Source organism: Panthera tigris, chromosome D4 (genome assembly GCF_018350195.1).
Source record: "Panthera tigris isolate Pti1 chromosome D4, P.tigris_Pti1_mat1.1, whole genome shotgun sequence".
NCBI classification, from domain to species: domain Eukaryota; kingdom Metazoa; phylum Chordata; class Mammalia; order Carnivora; family Felidae; genus Panthera; species Panthera tigris.
The window spans coordinates 51,036,544-51,056,725 of NC_056672.1; the positions used below are offsets into that span (position 1 = coordinate 51,036,544).

A 20,182-nucleotide genomic window follows, 5' to 3' on the forward strand; every position below is an offset into this window, starting at 1 on the left:
GGAAAACATGTACATTAACTTTTCATCCTTTGTATTAAGAGTTTTCAAACCACTTATAAAAAAGGAGAAAGTTGCAAATGTAGAAGTTTCTGGATTATCACTGAGAGATACTCATTTAGTCTGAATCAGTGATGAGTAGGACCTGTTCCAGGCACTGGTGACGCAGCACTAGAAATGACACATTTATGCACTCATAGAACTGTATACTCTGAGTTTACCATTTGTCTCTGCACATACCTTCCTTGCCCCTACGCATCCCATGCCGTGTCTTTAAGCACAGATTCAATTACATCAGGTCCATATGTATAACACCGTAGCTGTGCACACCAAGCACTCCAGTCCAGCCCCTACCTATATCCTCCATCTCTTCCTGTATGTCTCCCTACTTTCCAGGGGCAAGTCTCCCATTCTCCAAAGGCAACATATATTTTTACACCATGGTGGCTTTGCCATACTGTTCCCTGAACTTAGAATGCTGTTACACCCATTTCCCATCAATTAAAATTCTCCCTACCTTTTTTGTTTGTTTATTTATTTTTATGAGAGAGACAGACAGACAGACAGACAGGGAGACAGACAGAGAGAGCACATGAGCAGGAGAGGGGGAGAGAGAATCCCAAGTAGGCTCCCCGTTGTTAGCACAGGGTCCCATGAGGGGCTCGATTCCATGAACCCTGAGATCATTACCTGAGCTGAAATCAAGAGTCAGAAGCTTAACCGACTGAACCACCTGAGTGCCCTTCTCCCTACTTTTTAGCGATGCAGCTGAAATGCCTCTTAAGCCTCAAGACCTTTGAATACTCCTATCAGTTACAACAGTCCTTCATCTTAGTTTCTGGAGAATTCTGTTTGAAATATATCATCAAACTTTTTAGTTCATTTCACCCAAAGTTGAGCTGTTTACATGGCAGTTTCACCCTGCTAGATGAATTCAGGGCAAGGAAGGTTGTTAATTTGTTACTGGCCACACAGTGCTTTACATCTTGTTGACATTCAAAAACTGAATTGTAAATAAATAGGTAGCTAAAAGTATTTAAGATTCCTACAAGACTTTTTATGATGAAATCAGTTGCCTCGCTAAGTTCTCCAGGTTCTTAGAAGATCTCAAAATAAGAATAGTTGCACAGGTAAGAATGTCCATTGCTCTCTGCAGAAAGTAAGGGACACATGGCATATATGGGTGCTGTGTAAATGTTTTCGTGAATCATGCTGGAGACTGCATATCCCATGACATGGGGCATGCTGTTATCAGAAGCGCTTTTGAAAACCTCACCTTTTATATTTTGTATTTCTTGCTTAATATTGCTTCTCCATACAAACATACAACAATGTAATCCTGAGCTAGGCAAACCTTTACTTTTAAAATGCGTTAAGAAAGAAAAATTGCTTTTAAGCTAAGGAACAGTACAAATTGTTATGGTTTTGTTATAAACTTGTGAGAAGGAGAATTGGGAAGCCTTGACACTCTTAACTTTATGGAGGAGCTAACATGCATCCCTATAAAAAACACAACTACCGTCGTTACAACAGAGAACAAAAATGAATTTAAAACTAATATAAGCTATAAAACTATAATGTATAAATTTTCTGTTCCTTTTTAAAGAGTTAACCTGTCACTGGGAAAATACATGAATTCACTGTCAAATCTTTTATGTGCTTGGGGCCCTTCTACAATATATGTTTTTATACAGAACAGTAGAGTGTACTATCTCTGTACCTCCTAATCAATAGGATTCACTTTCAAAAGGTTGACTGAAGAGAAAAGAAGTCATGTTTCTTGGATCAAAAGCACTTGTACACTTTTTCTATATTGCTAACTTACAAAGTTCAGAAAGGTGTTCTAAAGAACAAAAATGCTGATCTCACAGTACAGGAGAACTCTTCCTTGTGACAAGATTAAAGCAGTGCTAGTAATCGCATTATCACATGAGGCCCTTCAAAACTGGTTTCATTTTATCCTTCTTTTTGTCTTTTTCTTCTAAGTCTGATGTTTTAACATGGAACCCAATTTTGTTGAAAATAGAGAAATAAGCACAATCAGGATGGAATTTATTTTGGACTCAGACATTAAGACTTAAACATTTAAGAATATGTAAATCTGGGGCACGTGGGTGGCTCAGTCCACTAAGCATCTGACTTCTCTCTGACCACCCACGGTTTGTGGCTTTCAGTCCTGTGTTGGGCTCTGTGCTAACAGCTCAGAACCTGGAACCTGCTTCAGATTCTGTGTTTCCCTCTCTCTCTGCCCCTCCCCTGCTTTTGCGCTCTCTCTCTCTCTCTCTCTCTCTCTCTCAAAAATAAATAAATAAATAAATAAATAAATAAATAAATAAATAAAACAGGTAAATCTATCATGAAGCATTCTTGTTATAATCGTTTGCTTCATTCTAATGCTACAAAGCACGGAAGCAGGTTGAGGTATAGTCCCTTTTATTTACAGACTAGCAGAACTCTTGTAAGTGTGCATAACTCCCCCTTGCCACTAAGCACGACAATTGTCCACAACTCAGTTTATCAGTAAGGATTTCTGCCATGAGTCTGGTCATCTATACTACTTCTAATAAATTTGAAATCTGTGAGTATTTTGAGTTTTTTCTCTCTTGATATCATCTTACAGACAAATAAGTTATTATGGGATTGGGAAGGCTTATTTATCATACTTTAAAGAATCAATTATTTTCAGTCACTTCAGAAGTTCTCTTTTATACCCAAATAATTATCTTACGCTATAATTTATTTATTGATGACTGAGTTCTACCTACTTTATTTTCAGAAAGTAAGAAAGCTGTATTGGTTTAAATAGTTCAAGTGACTTAGAATAATCTCCCTCCTTTTTTCTCAATTAATGCATTTTACTTATATTTTCTGTTTCTATAACTGAACTTAAAGAAAATCATGCTTTGGGATGCCTAAAATTCAAAGAATCTGAAAAAGCTTTGATTGGTCTTAAAGTCAGAGCACAAGAATGACTACTGCTTCTCCCAGGTAATTGTTGATAACAGATTTAAATTATATTATGGAGGAGGCAGACAGTTAAGGAGAGAGATAAGAAGGTCTGGCAAACTATAGGTAATGGTTGAGAAGAGTTTCCAGAATGCAATAGATAAAAGTCGCAAAAAGAATACTTGAATAAAAGCATAACATTTTAAAATCTAAGAGCCACAATAATGAAGGATGTCATTGTGTCGCCATTTTAAATAATACTTACATGAACCGAAATTGGAATGATAAATACTTACAAAGAAATAAACGGCAGAATAATGGTATAATCTTCTAAATTAGAGTAACCCTGAGGCATATTTATAAGATCATATGCTATAAACCGACACTCACATTTCGATATCGTGTATAGTACAACAACTTAACAGCAACACTTTTCCTACAACACCTTCAAAAGTACAACTGCTTATTCCATTATAGTTCAGAGTAGTTACTTAAAGAGGAAATCTCCTTAGCTTGCAGTTTTGGGCTATTGCATCCATAGTGTCTTGGGTCTGCTTTATATGTATCTTAAAATAACTCCTTTCTCCTCTTGAGAAAAAATGGACTCAATTATTACTCTATACATTCTCCTAAATCCAAGGGAGTACCATTCTTCAACAACCTGTTCAGTGGACTTAGAAAATAAATAGAAAAGCTGTACATTATTCAATGCATCTTGGCAACACACTAAAACCCTTAGAGCAAATGATAAATGATCCAATGTCTTCTTCAAATCTTACCTGGTTTACTCTTTTTAAAAATCCAACCCTTGCTGTCTACCATGCAAAGCTCCTGGCCACTGGCTGAAATCCAAACTGGGTAGTTGATCATGATAATTCCAACATGTCATGGGCGGCAGCATCTCTCAGAGTCCCACAAGCCAACTGCTTGAAGTGAACCTGCAACAAACAAGGTATTTCTTCATTTTAATGGAAAAATAGTGAACCATGACCTAGGTCTAGCAGGCATCACTAGTTAATCAATAATGGAATCATGAAAGAGTATGTGAAGGGCCATAAATGCCTCTCAAGATGCTGATAAACATTAAAGCCAGAAGACTGAAGTTTATGTGCTACAGAAGGTGTTTTTGCAGAGTGCACAGTCCTCTTATTGATCTATTTAAGCTGTCGGTATAAATAAACATTATTGATATTAAAACCCACATATTTTTGGTGTGTACCCCTTCTCTTTCATGTAGGTGACCACTTGGGGTAATCAGAATAATTTTCTGACTCTACCTATAGAACGCTTAGGGTAACTGAGCAAAGAGATTCAAAAAGGCCAAACTCATCACCAGCTAAAGAAAATTCCACATGTTGGTTTAGATCCAGGATAGTTTCCTTTGTGAGTTCTGACACTCTGGTCAGTGTCAACATTCACTGTAAAAAACGTGCATCACGTCTGTAGGAGAGCATGTGAGAAACACCTTTAAGGGGCATATATGAGGTACTGCATATTCCACAGCTACCTTTATCCATGTTGAGACACAGACTATAAAACAGTAACCAACATGAACGTATTGTAGTCAGAATCTGTACACAAAGGAAATGCCCACAGCCCAGGGAAGTAATTACATGACTGAATTTGGGGACAGCGTACTACATACCTAATGTTTCAACTATCAATGTCTGTATGACTAAATATGGTGTTTAAACTTTTAAGCATGTTTGATTTCAATTCAAGGAGGAAAAAAAAACATGCATAATCAACAACTCTTATTATACTCGTACCTGCCACACAAATAACTCTGTTCAACAGAAATTTAGGAAACCAGTGAACAGATTAGCTTATTGGGCTTTCCAGGATAGACTTTAATGACTATTAGGTTTTTTTTTTTTTTTTTAGCTACAGCAACCATATTTAGTTATGCAAATACAAAACCAGAATTATTATTATTTTCTAAATAGTGCAACAGAAATGGTTGAGAGGCTATTCTAAGTCTGTAGGGGGACTCATGTGGATGATTATGTGCTGCAGATTCATGGACACAGGTGCAAAAGCTGATTTTAACAAGCCACAAAATGATATATCCTCATGCACCTGTGATTAGAGCTTCAAGTATTCCCAGAAGGCAATGGGGAGACTTCGTTAAAAGGCACAGTAGTGAGATATCCTATTGTGCCATTTCAGCAGAAATGGTAAGAAGGCAACGGGTTGAAGTCAAGTACATACTTCAGACTAAAATGCAATATTTCAAAGTAAATCCTTAAAAGGAGGAATGTATACCTGGACACTAAGCGATCACTCTGCAATTCAGAACAGGAATGCGGACACTATTACTGACCCACCCAGACCCCCACCTCCACAACAAACACATCCAGACACACACATGCACACACAAGGCTAAAATGTTCTAATCTGTTGATTTAAGCCCTGGTATTTGTTAAGTTAAAACCTTAGTCAACTTATGGATGCAAAATGTTTCTATGCATGCCAAAAATCATTATTACTTCTTTTCTGCGTTATGTATGCTCTAAAAATTCAAATCAATTCCCTTATAAAACAAATATGTTCTCATGAGTGGTAATCCTTTTTGGTCTCTTGGAAGCCATGTAGGATACTGAAAGATGTCATATGCTGGTGGACCTAATGACAGGGAAGTGTTTATAAACATAATCTCCAAGCTCCCAAACTAACTTTAAATGAAAACATTTTGAAAGCCTCTTGCTTTAGAAGCAGCTATCTGTGCCCTGGTGTGACTTCTTACACTTCAGTTCTGCTACTTACGACAAAAAAGTAAATATAAGTAAATCAATGTAGCTACTTGTTTTCTAAAATGAGCTTTATTTCATTATTCAAAGAGGATGCTATTGATCCCTTCTTTGAAGGGACAGGTTCTGTGTATTTCCTTCAGTACTGATGGTTTTCCACTGACTGTTGATAACTGACTTATCCATGACCCCACTTATTTATTCCACAAATTTTAATTGAGTACCTCAGTTGTTCCAGGTATGGGATTAGGTGCCTGGATACAAAATGGAAAGACACATTCTCTTCCCATAAAAAAGACTGTCATCTATTCTATTCTGATTTGTTAGCATATATTTGTAACAACGAAAGGAAGCAACATTAGACCAAATAAAACGAATTGGCTTTATTTTTTATCCTACTCATATATGACAGACCATGGGATTTTCTGAAGTTTGTCACTGAGCACAGCATTATAGGTCAAAGACAAAGCTACAATATCAAATGACTGATTCACACAGTTCACTCACATAAAGTGTTTATTGGATGTGATGGTTTTGTATCACTGTTAAGTTTTTCTCCATAAGCCAATTAACTCACAAAATGGTTCAGAAAAATCCAACCAACTTGTACATTGATGTTTCTAGCATCCAACATAGAGTCAGTGCCTCCCAGATGTGTGTACTGGGCTTCACATACAATCAATCCTGTGCTGTCCACATCACAGTTCATGGATATATATATATATATATATATAATATATATAAATATATTTAAATATATAAATAATATAATATATATATTATATTATATAATATAATATATAATATAATATATATATTATATAATATATAATATATATAATATATATATTATATATATAATTATATAATATATATAATTATATATATAATATATATAATATATATAATATATAATAATATAATATATAATATAATATATAATATAATATATATATTATATATATAATATAATATATATATATAATATAATATAAATATATAAATATATAAATAATTTAAATATATTTAAATAAATAAATAAATATAAATATATATAAATATATAAAATAATATATATATATATTTATATATATATAAAAAATATATATATTTTAACAGGTGGGGGTGTTGTACAACAAGTTGCTTCACACACTTTTTGTATTATCTATTCCATTTGTTTCCTCAAAAAGATATACAAAATTAAATGCATATATTTTTCTCAAAGAGAAGTCCATGGGTATTCGTAAGAAATACTAATTCCATGACATTGGTTTAAAACCTTATTCTAATACCAATGCTCAGAATGAAGAAAAAAAAAAGACTTAAAATAATTTTTTTTTACTTTTCTCTCTTTCAAATATGCTATCAAATAGGAAAACAAAAACAAAAGGTACAGATAATGCTTTAAATAATACTCTTGGAAATTAAGTGATTTTTACTAAAATCAGTATGGTTTCCAAACATTATAATTTTCTTCTATTTTCTCATCTTACATTTTTTGAGCCTCTGCTTATTACTGAGATGACTTGTCTGAGACCAAGCCTTTTTAAAAAATAAATGCGGGACACCTGGGTGGCTCAGTTGGTTGGGCATCTGACTTCAGCAGGTCATGATCTCATGGCTTGTGAGTTCGAGCCCTCAGTCTGGCTCTGTGCTGACAGCTCAGAGCCTGGAGCTTGCTTTGGATTCTGTCTCTGTCTCTGTCTCTCTCTCTCTCTCTCTCTCTTTCTCTCTGCCCCTTCCTCACTCACTCTGTCTTCTCCCTCTCTCAAAAATAAATAAAAACATTAATTTTTTTAAATAAAAAAATAAAAAATAAATGTTATCCTTATTTTTAAGAAACATATATTTTTTTTTCTTGAGAGAGAGAGAGAAAGAGCGAGAGAGAGAGAGAGAGAAGTAGGGGAGAAGAACAGAGGGAGAGAGAGAGAATCACAAGCAGGCTCCATGTTTAGCATGGAGCCTGAGTCGAGCTCAATCCCAGGATTCTGGGATCATGACCTGGGCAGACACCAAGAGTCGCTCAACTGACTGAGCCACCCAGGTGCCCTGAAACTTGCATTCTTTGAAACTGAATTTTGAATGAGGGCTTTTTACTGCACATAAATTATACCTCAATACTGTATTCATGAATTGTTGACAATGTTCAAAGAGGTTCTAGATAGGGGCATGGTATACAGAACTTATTGATAAAATCCTGTTGTGCATGAATTTAAAACAAGTGCATGAAGAAATTCAAACACTCACAAACACTATTTTCTTGTTTCTTGGTCTGGCCTTAAGTGCTCTGAAATTGAATTTGGGTCTTCTTTTTCTTTATGCACACTACCACTACCCTTTTAGTTTATCTTATTGCTTTGAAGAAAGCTTTCCAAAGGATCCCCTCAGCACTTAGGCACTCATTTTATAAACTATTGATTTGTACTTGTTGATATGTTGCTCTTTAAACTTTATCTCAGGGATGTGCTTCATCTTCCCCATAGAGGCATGCTGCACAGCCCTCTGGGTAGCCGACAGAACTGGAAGAGCATTCAGCACTCTGAGCTCAGTGCATTTGTTAAATGACTGCTTGGTGCATTTTGCAAGCTGTGTATCTAGGTTACTCATTTCCCCACACAAACATCAAGAATATAGGAATAAGTAGGTTACCAACAATCAAAGTAATGAGGCTTTCTGCCTTAGAAGTTTCAAATATGTTCCTTTTATCAGTGATATTGGAAAAGAGAAGGTGCTACCATTTTTATTTGCAAAATGATTGCTTCCAAATTCCTTTTTTCCTTCTTCTTCATTTAGTCAGATGTACAAGTCACAGATTATTTCCCAGCAGGCAGGGGTCATCAAAAAAATCTATGTGCCTATTGTTGTTTCATATATGGTTTCACATTTAATTTTGTCAAAAAAACATGCAAAGTAATGTAATAACACCCACTTCAAGGTGATTGAAATAAGAATCAGGGAGTGGAAGTTATTGTCCAAAGACATAGAGGCTTTGAAAAATGGAGCTTAAATGCAGTTAATTGATAGTGCTGTACTGTCAATTCCAAATTCTTATAAATTGAGTTTGAGAGATGTTCTCAATATATATATGGAAATCTGAGTCTCAGGGAAATGAAGTGACATACCAGAGGTCATTAGGATCACAGTAGGATCTGGATGAGTACATAACCCCATGATACACCTGTATTTCTAATACACCACTCTCTCACCCAGCTTACTTGGCATGGTGTCTAAACAACTTTATAGATTACCAACTCACTTGATTTTAAATAACCAAGCTCTGAGTAGGTTTTATTTTGGAAAGAAGATACCAAAAGTCAACAAACAAAATAACAGGATTTCTGAGTACTCAATTTTAAATGAGTTTAATTTTCTGAAAGCAACAGATGACATTTCTCTCTCTCTCTTTAAAGCCATGTTTTTCCAATGGAAAAAATATAGACACAAGGAGAAGACTGTGATGATAGATTGTGACAAAGATGATGATTAGATTAAAATATAAATAGCACACTGGCATTTTTTTGATGCTCATTTGGTATGTTTAGCTACATTGTAACTAATTACAAACTTAAAATAATCTTCCAAGATACTCATTTAATATTTTTACTTCAGAAACCTGGCAGGAAGCCCCATGGGTGACAAAAGCAAAATTTAGGGTAATTCTGTCAATATCTGAGAATACAGTGCCTGATACTAAAACACAAACAATTCTCTTCATTTCTATCTTGGCTCAAAGATGCCTAATTCTGAATTTGACTATGTTCTATAAACTTTGAGAATTAAAGTAGTCCATATTCCTGTTGGTATTTTCCTTAAATGAGGGATCCAATTAGTCACATTTCTAAATTTTCTACAAATGACACTTGTCTCAGTACTTTTTCCTTTCTTTCCTGTTTTTTCCCCTTCTTTCCTCCTTTTCTTCTTTTCTCCATTGTCTTCTTCTTTACCTTCCTTCTTCCCATCCTTCCTTCCACTCTCCCTTCTTTTCCGCCTTTGCGTTTCAACAAACGTTTAAGCATCTATTGCATTCTGTATAATGTGCTTGCTCCGAGCACAAGGCAAGTCCAAAGATTCAGTTCCTGCCCATGTAGTGCTCATCATCTGGCCAAGTGGACAGAGAAGTGAACTGGTGCCTCATGGAAGAGGGGCAGGGGACCCAATATGCCTTCACTTCAGAATATATTATACTTGAATACAAAAATAGTTCTTAAAAATTTGACCCTAGCTTGGCAAGCCTTGTCAAATTAGAATTTACAAACCAAATTTAATCATGTGCTGGAAGTTCCCAAATACCTCACTCTGAGTTTATGCTTTGTAGAACAATCCTTTAAATTCTCAGAGCTCATAAACAAATGTCTAAGGGTCAGTTGTATCGCTTAAATGTGAGCTACAACCAGAAGCCCATGAGCCAGACAAAAGTGAGCTGAAGAAAGCAAACTGAGCTTAAGGACATTCCAAGCAACATTCTAAATGTGATTTTTGTCAGACAGAACACATCTGTGAACTGGTTTTGGTCCTCGGCCACCGGTTTGAGATCCTGCTTTACAACCACTGAGGGGTCATCACTCACTGCTAGTTTTGCAAAATCCCCGGTAGTTAAAATTTTCTCTTCAAAAAGTCTCTCAAAAGGGGTAGAAAAAAATCTCTCTAGCCTAGCAACTAGCTCATCAAAATCACCAAGGAGTGTGTTTAATAATGTGGATCCTTGGGCTCTTTCCCAGAATTAATAATTCCCCATTTTTGGAGTGATATTGGGAATTCTGCAGATGACAGTTCCCCAGATTACACTTAGACATACTACTCTTTAAGAACTACTCTCCTAGAACAAAACATAGTTTTGACATGTTTCATTATTTCTCCACAACTTTTAATTTATTACACTTATTTCTCTTTTAATTTCAAACAATTAGTCTATTTTGGAAGAAATATTCTTCCACAAGTTGCATAAATTGAGAGATCCCCTTCAATGATCAATATTTTTCCTTCAAATATTTAAGAACTTAATATTCAATATACACATGATCTTCATCACTCTTTTATCTAATACAGCTTTATTGTTTTCATTACTAAGGAGACTCCCTAAGAATAAAGAGAAACCATGATGAAAGACTATTATATAACAATCGTAAGAAAGGAGGAATCAAGATAAACATTAATAAAAGAGTGGGGGAGCACCTGGGTGGTTCAGTGGTTAAGCCTCTGACTTCGGCTCAAGTCAGGATATCCCGGTTTGTGAGTTTGAGCCCTGCACCAGGCTCACTGCTGTTGGCCAGATCCCACTTTGGGTCCTCTGTCCTCCTCTCTCTCTGCCCCTCCTCCCCACCTCAAATAAATAAACATTAAAAAAAGGAAGAATCAAGTTCTCTTTGGTGTAAGGAAGCACTGTACAAGGAATGTGAAACAAGAAATGAAGGGGCTTCGTAATCTCATTACGAGTTTGATTTCAAGAAGAAACTTGATGTCTCTGTACATGACCACCATCAATAACAGGGCCACACATAGCATGAGTTTCACAGCAATTATACTTCCTGATGGATGCAGTCAGTGTATTTGAGATTTGTAGCCCCAGTTACAGAGGTAGTGATGGTGGAGTTTTTCAGGAGTTAGATAGTTTTCTAGAGAGAAGGATAGGAAACTAACAAGTATTTGGCAAGTAGCCACTGTAAATCAGTGTGCCATGCTGAGTGCTTTCCACATATCTTCTCATTCATCTTCATGACAAACCTGGGAGACAGACGTTTTCATTCCCACCTGGCGACTGAGAAGAACTGGAGTCAGAGGCAGTGAGTGGCTGGCAGGTGGCCCAAAAGCTAAAAGGGAGACTGACTTCTTGATTGAATAGGCCGTGTTTTTTCTGATATAAATAAATGGTCTGTATGTTGTTTGCCTATCAATTTGCTTTTTTCCAGGTATAAGTCCATGTCAACCATTTCTCTTTTCTATTTCTAATGCTTGCTTTCCTCTAACCACTACATTCCATATTATCCCAAAATCAGGAACTGAGGGATAAAATACAAGAGAGACAGGGTAATGTTTTTTCTTTTTGGCTGTCCAAAAACCAACACACTTCTCTTCCCATGAGCTCTCTGACTTTTACTAGGAAAGCAGGATGGAGCTTGAATTATTGCATTATTATTGCATGTTGTATTATTAACATAAAGATAATCTTGGAGAAAAGAAACATTTCCCCTACTACCTGGGGGAATGAGAGGGGCTTAGATGTGATCTCACTCAACCAATATGACCTAAGCTTGGATGTTTGGGAGAATGACACAAAGATTAAAAAAAAAAATGTGTGTGTGTGTGTGTGTGTGTGTGTGTGTGTGTGTATGTGTGCATTTTAAGGTCAGACTCGTGCCAGTGGTGGCTAAAACACTAGGCTTTCCTGCAATGTGACCTTGTTTATTTACCCAGCACCTAGCCTCCTAAGCTTTCTTGTTCCTTTCCAGAAGCTATTTTTGTGAGGTTTGCATCTACTGCTAAATTCTTTTTCTGCTTAAGAGAGCCAGAGTCATTTTCCAATACTTTCAACTAAAACCTCTGATACATAGATCTGCTTTTCAGATTGATAGGAAATCTACTAGGACCCACCTGGGAGACTGACCCAAAGTAACATGGAGTATATCAAAGAGAATAGCAAAAGAGAGAGGAAAGCAGGAAAAAGAAAATTTAAATAGAAAAACTGTGTTTGAAGTTATGAGGCTTGATTTCCGCTCAGGTCAAGATCTCACGGTTTGTGTGATGGAGCCCTGCATCAGGCTCCATGCTGACAGTGCAGAACCTGCTGGAGATTCTCTCTCTCCCTCTCTCACTGCTCCTCTCCTGCACATGCTCTCTCTCTTTCTTTTTCTCTCTCAAATAAAATAAAATAAAACTATAAAAAAGAGAAATATCTGCACTCCCATGTTCATTGTAGCATTATTCACAGTAACCAAGTAGTAAAAACAACCTAAATGTCTATCAAAGGATGATTGCAAAAAGATGTTTTATAAATACACACACACACACACACACACACATTTCAGTCATGAGAAAGAAGAAGTCTTGTCATTTGCTACACCATGAATGGACCTGACCTTGAGGGCATTATGCTAAGTGAAATAAGTAAGATAAAGATAAACACTGTATGACATAACTTATATTTAGACTCTAAAAAGCCAAAATAATCAAACCAGAGAATAGCATGATAGTTACCAGAGACTGGAGGTTAGGGACATAATGGGATGTTGGTTAAAAAGTATAAACTTTCAGTTAGAAGATGAATAAGCTCTGAAGATCTAATGCATAGCATTGTGATTATGATTAGCAATGGTATATGTTTATAATATGGTATCATACACTTGAAAGTTGCTAAGAGAGCAGATATTTAATGTTCTTACTACAAAAACAAAATGTTAAGTATGTGATGTGATGGAAGTATTAGCTAACAGTATGGTGGTAATCATTTTGCAATATGAGCCTGCATCGGGCTCTGTGCTGATGGTGGGGAGCCTGCTTGGGATTCTGTCTCTCCCTCTCTCTGCCCTTCCTCTGCTTGTACTCTCTCTCTCTCTCTCAAAATACATAAATAAACTTAATAATAAATAAATAAATAAATAAATAAATAAATAAAAGTTTTGGGGGGACAGAGGCCATTCTAGGTTTTTTTTTCATTTCCACATGAATTTTGGAATCAGTTTGTAATTTCTGTAAAAAAAATCCTACTGAAGTTGTGGTGGTATTAAATGTATAAACTACTTTGGAGGAAATTTATACCTTAACAATAATGAGTTTCCCAACTCACAAACACAGTATATTTCTACATTTATTTAAGTCTTCAATTTCTGTCAGCAATGTTTAGTAGTATTCAGTATATAGGCCTTGCACGTATTTTGTGCAAGATTTATCTCCATGTATTCAATATAATTTTATGCTATTGTAAATGGTATTGAAGCTTTTTGTAGATTTCAAATGCCTAATGCTTTGTTGCCAAAATATGGAATTACAGTTAATGTTTGTCTGTAGTTCTTGTATTCTGCAACTATGTTAAACACAAACATCAATCAGTCCTAGTACTTTTTGTGTGGATTCCAATGGATTTTCCACATAGAAAATCATATTATCTGTACTTAAAAGCAGTTTACCTCTTCTTTTTCAATCTGGATGCCTTTCATTTCTTGCTTTATTGAGCCGGCTAGGACTTACATTACAATGCTGAATAGCAATTATGGGAGCTAACATCCTTATTTTTTTCTGACCTTAGGAGGAAAGTATCTTTCACCATTAAGAATGATATTAGCTATAGCTGTTTGTAGTGTCCTGTTATCAGTTGATGAAGTTATGATTTATTCATAGTTTGTTCAAGGTATTTTTTAAAATCAAGAATTGATGTTGGGGGAACCTGGGTGGCTCAGTCAGTTAAGCGTCTGACTTCAGCTCAGGTCATGATCTCACAGTCCATGAGTTCCAGCCCCGCATCGGGCTCTGTGCTGACAGCTCAGAGCCTGAAGCCTGCTTCAGATTCTGTGCCTCCCTCTCTCTCTCTGCCCCTCCCCTGCTCATGCTCTGTCTCTCTCTACCTCAAAAATAAATTTAAAAACACTTAAAAATTTAAAAAAAGAATAGATGTTGGATTTTGTCAAATGCTTATTCTGTATCTACTAAAATGATAATGATTTTTCTTTAGTTTGTTAGTATAGTTAATATGGTTGCATTGATTATTTTCTAAGTGTTAAGCCAAAATTTTCCCTCCCAGATGTTTTTAAATATAACTGACATAAGCATTGTGTAACTTTAAGGTGTACAGTGTGTTGATTTGATATGCATATACATTGTGAAAGGATTTCCTTGGGTAACACCAACTGCCACCTCACATATTTATTTGGTGGGGGGAGGGGTCAGTGAGAACATTTAAGTTCTACTTTCTTATCAAATTTCATTTACATAATACAGTGTTATCAGGTATAATCACCATGCTATAGATTACATCTGCAGATCTTATTCATCTTATAACTGGAAGTTTATACTCTTTCACCAATCTCTCCTATTTCCCTCACCCTCCAGCATTTGGCAACCAGTGGAAAATAGTTTGAAGTTTCTCAAGAATTTTTTAACATATGTTTTCTTTTTTTAATGTTTATTTATTTTTGAGAGATAGGGGGAGAGAGCATGAGCAGGGGAGGAGCAGAGAGAGAGGGAGACAGAAGCTCCAGAGCTGGCTCTGCACTGACAGCAGTGAACCCAATGCAGGGCTCAAAGTCACAAACTGAATGGTGAGACCATGACCTGAGCTGAAGTTGAACACTCAACCGACAGAGCCACCCAGGTGCCTCATGAAGTTTCTTAAGAATTTTAACATATACCGATAACAAAATCTAGTCATTTGACTTCTAGGTCTTTATTCATAAGAAAGAAAGCATATGTCCATACAAAGATTTATATACATCTATTCAGAGCAGCTTTTCGGTTTTAGTCAATGGTTGGAAATTACTTAGATGTCCCTCAATAAGTGAATGAATAAATAGTGTTATATCCATATAGGAGAATTCTACTCTGTATTAGAAAGGAATGAATTATTGTTTTATGTAAGTAACATAGTAATGATTCACAAAATAATTATGCTACATGAAATATGCCAGATTCTCCCACCCTAAAAAAGAGTATAAACTCTATTATTCCATTTATATAAAATTCTAGGGAAAAAATTCAAATTAATTATAGTTACAGATAGCTGTTAAGTGTTTGCCTGGTGATGGGGAGAGGGAACAGAAAGGAGAAATTAAAAGGACATGCAAGAAAACTTTTGAGGGTGACTGATATGTTTATAACTCAACTGTGATGATCGTTTCATGAGTGTATACATGTGTCAAAACATACAAAAAAAGTACACTTTAAATATGTGCAGTTTTTATATTTAAATAACACTTCAATAAAACTGGTTTAAAAAAACATATGAGATATAAATATAAAGTTTCATCTAATTATCTCTTTGAAAAAATCTTTTCTATCTGTAGTAGTTGACAGAGAAAAACTGTCCCAAATCTTGTTGGGAACAGAATTTCCTTGAGCAGAGAAACCATTGCCCTTCTACTAGGAAGAAATTTACAACCCTGATAAAATGTTGAAGAAATTTCTAATGAACTTTCACAATAGTATGGCCTCTTTTAAAATTAAGAAGCCACTCAATAGCTGTTAATCAGGCATTCTAATGCTCTTTAGCTACATATTCTTTTTTCTTGCATCCAGATAGCAATGATTACATAATCAATCTTTTTACTTTAAAAGTATCTCTACTGAGAAAGAATATTTTTTGGTCAGCTTAGCCCTATGGTCTTGCAGACTTTTAAAGAATATTGTGACATAGGCTCTTAACAAATTTGTTATATTTTTTATTTTTAACATGAATCATCTAAACAAAGATGAGAAGGATGGAAGGAGGTAGGGGGAGAGGGGAACAGAGGATAGTCCAAAGGAACAGAGAAATGACTAGTGGAATATAAGTGAAATTTTGAGGAGGAAACAAAAGACTTTAACATTTTTTAAAAGAAAGTGGATGACTATGAATTAGATTTTGAAATTAATGGTAAACTTGCAGAGTAGCTGAGTAAGAGGATCACAGGGGCATGCACAGTACTGTGTAGTATTGTAGTGTTTTATTCTGATTAAGTGACTTTATAGTATCTACAAAATCATTACTTTGGGTTCAAATAACTCCCTCTCCCTCTACCAAAAATATATTTCTGCCTTTACATAAGATAGAGTACAATTACTATTGGCCTGAGAAAACTTTAATAGTTTTATTAACATGTGCTAATGTGAAATAAACTCACAATGGCTTATTGAGGTTGCTGTTTCCATTTGAAATAATTGCTTATATTACATTCATCCTATAGGAGATTTCATGATGGAAGAAATCACCTTGTGCCTTTACACTTAATCAGAGCTCTGCTGTGTCAGGAAAAAAGGAAAGCCTGACCTTCTTGCTTTTAATGACCCAAAGGGAGCTATCTATTACATTAAATGCCATGACAACCCACAAAATATAAAGGATTTAAGGCAGAGACAATATATCATCCCAACTTCTCATACAAACTGATTAATAGTCCAGGTACTAAGCAAAATACCAACAGAGAATAATCCTGACACCTGTTCCAAGGACTGATGAAGAAACTATGCTGAATGAAAGTTTAATCACTGATTTCCTTTGCACATCCAGTTTCCTAACGAGACCACATAATTACAAGTGAGAAGATTCAAATCCTTGGCTAATACATAATTATATCTGGAATCATAACTACTAAACTAGGAAATTGAATCATTTCAAGAGGATGTTTTTCACACACAAAATAGTCAGGGATATATTTAACAAGGGGGACTTGTTTTCTGTTTACAGATATAAAATCTTAGGTACAATTTTGGAAAGACCCAAAAAGCTTAGCAAAAGGATTCTGATACTTTGTGGAAGAAAAATTCAGTAAAAAAAAAAAAAATAGTATATGATATTTTGTAAAGGAAGCTTTTGCTAAGCTTCAACTCTAAAGTGTTCATTAAATTTTGGAAACAGTTGACAATAGACATTTTTAAGGGATGATTCAGATACCTGCAGTTTCACATGTAAAGATGAGAAGAAATTGAAATCTGTCAAACATTGTCATCATCATCTTTAAGGCAGCCCACTGTTAGACTGTTGGGCAGAGAGGCTGCAAACTCTTAGAAACACCTTGCATTTTTTATCTTAAATTCTCTTTTGAAGAAAGTTGCTTCTCAAGTTCAAGTTTTAAATGAAATCAGTGTCAAGTAATAAATGCTTTCCCTAATGTAAACTGAGAACTAGGAGAAATGTAAGGAGAACCAATGAATATTAACTAGAAGTCCTATCCACATTATCACTCAGCTTGACGGTACTTCGTGTGTGTATGTTAATGGTTCTTGTTTGAAGAAGACCTCAAAATGTGGATAGACAGACTCAGGGGCTGGATACCATGAGGACTTCAAACATTGTGACCAATGAGAACTGACTTAATCTTGTTAAGTCCTGTAATAAGATTGTAGCATGGAATCCTACGCTTGAATGCAGCTGGATCCATGGTTATGGTGATCAAAGAGTTGATCACTAAAACCCCAAATCTTCCAATTTTAAGCTCAAAACAAAATTTAGAAATGAGAGAGTCATTGAATTTTAAGGCACTTGAGAAACCTAACCATGTCCTCTAACTCCTCCCCTTCTAACTCTCTCCTGTTCCATTTTCAAGAAATAACTGAGCACCTTCTATATTCAAGGCAATGAGTTTATTTTACAGTTAAAGAAGTTGGCATACAAAAAGATTAGATGGTTTCTCCAAAGCAAGTTGTGTGATTTGGCCTGTTTTGTAATTACCATCACAAAATCAAATTCTCTAGTCCATTGCTCTTTGGCTATGTCATGTTATATCACATTAAAAATCTGAATTTATGAACTTCAGTAGAAAACAGTGGCAAATAATAAATATGGAAAAATTATAGGGGTAGAGAAATCTTTATGATATTCTAATAATCCCCAAACAACCATTGTAAGTCATAGATCAATAGAGACATACCGTTGGCATATCTGATGTAATGTGATTTTTAATAAGGAAAACATTTACATCTTAAACTTATTCCCTGAATGTTCTTTATTTCTGGAACCTTTCTAGATGACCAGCAGTTCTTTTTTTTTTAATATAAACTATTTTTATCACTTAAAAACACCATATTCATATTGCTAGATTTAATAAAAAGAAGATAAGATGGTCAGTTAACTGAGAGAAACTCAGTATTGGTTGGATTATTTAGTGGTTTAGATCATCTCACCAATATTATCCAAGAGGAGTGTGTCACTCCCCAGAATGCACAAGAATGCCTAATGGAGACCAGCAAGAAAATTCCAGAACTTCATTTAAGTGTTTTGCCTTATTCTTCCCTAATTTCTATTTTAAGTGTCTTTATTAGAGTAAAAACTATGCATATCAGCTTCAAAGTACACAATTCCTTGTATAGGGTACAATAAAGTTGTAGGACTCATAAAGATGTTAAGGGCACAGGCTCCAGGGCCAGGCTGAATTTAAAGTTTAAAATAGCTCTATCATTTACCACTTACCTACCTGCTTAGTACAATGATGCAAACAGAAGACATCAAGGAGATGTAAAAAAAAAAAAAAAAAAAACCACACACACAAACTAAGTACATAAGAGTGTAAAGGAGGGTGTATAATTTATACTGAGAAGTCAAAGAAGACCTTCCAGATAAACATTTTAATCTGACACTTGACTGGTAAGTAAGAAATAGGATGGGGACTCTTAGCTAACGCTTAGCTGCCAGCCACCCGAAGAATACAGAAGGCCCCTACTTATTTTGCTTCCATTCATTGGTAAAACTCTTTCACTGCAACTGAGCATATACTATGTATGAGGCATTCTTTTAGCTATTTCACATGTGCGACAGCATCCATGACTCATGATAACCTTACGTTGAAGATATTCTCTTCTTTAGAAAAATAAAGCTCAGAGAAGCATACCTTTTTCATTACATTTATGTATGCCAGTTAAAAAAAGAAAAGTTACACAGGCCAAAGTGAAATTTTGAACCATGAAGATTCAGCTCAGCTATTCTTGAGGCATTCAGTTAGCACACTGGGCATTTTGTCAGTATGACTTCCAACTTGTGTATTTGTCAGACAGAGACGTATAATTATCTTGAACGCAATATAGAATACACATTGTATATTGAGCTTACATTATTTATCTCAGTTTGGAGACCTAGAAGCAAAATTTTATCTGATGATACTTATTTCTTTCCAATATGTGTCACATAATAGCATCCCAAGTAGACTTAACTAAAAATCTTATAAAAGTGGCTAAGAAATGTTTCTAGCTTAGTTTAAACATGTTTGGTAGCTTTACCAGTGAAAACTTTTCAGATTGTCATTATAAGTAGAATGTGTCAAATAGCTAAAAGTAGAGTTGGTCTAGGTGAAATATGGTTGAGGTAGGCCAGAAGAGTTGTAATGAACATAATTTGAAATTTGAATATTGTACAGTTCAAATTTAATGGATTGAACAGCCACTTCATTAATCTGAAAAACAGTATTTTTGTAAAAGATATCTTTTCAACAGGAACTTATTTTATTTGCCTCCTCCCCATTCTGTTGTCCTTGTTCCCATGAAAGTGGGTTGATGGTAGGGATGAAATATTGTATTAATTCGTACACAGTACAAGAACAGCGAGCAGTGTTAGCAGTTACTAACTTTCAAAGGCTCCCAGTCTGGTCATTTAAGTCACACTTTTGTCTGCCACAAAGGCTATGGTCTAACTTTTAGAGGCTCAATGATGCAATCCCGTCAAATCCAGCTCCAGATTTTGTTGGAATTAAGCATATCAAAACAAGAAGAGATAAAAAGGTAGCTTGAATGGTCATTCTCTCAGACATCTGTGCAGTAAGTCAAATCAAAAGATCATCAGCAAGTAATTCACATATGCTGCAGCCATACAAGAAGCA

General features: G+C 35.3%; 1 protein-coding gene across 20 annotated transcripts in view; it reads right to left on the reverse strand.

The window, feature by feature from the left end:
* LINGO2 (leucine rich repeat and Ig domain containing 2) overlaps positions 1-20,182 on the reverse strand; it is a 429,471-nt gene that overhangs the window by 304,148 nt on the left and 105,141 nt on the right. For all 20 annotated transcript variants that reach the window (XR_006210668.1, XR_006210669.1, XR_006210667.1 and 17 more), the window contains one exon: positions 3,723-3,881. The gene's annotated coding sequence lies outside the window, so the exon portion shown is untranslated. The remainder of the gene's footprint in view (positions 1-3,722; positions 3,882-20,182) is intronic.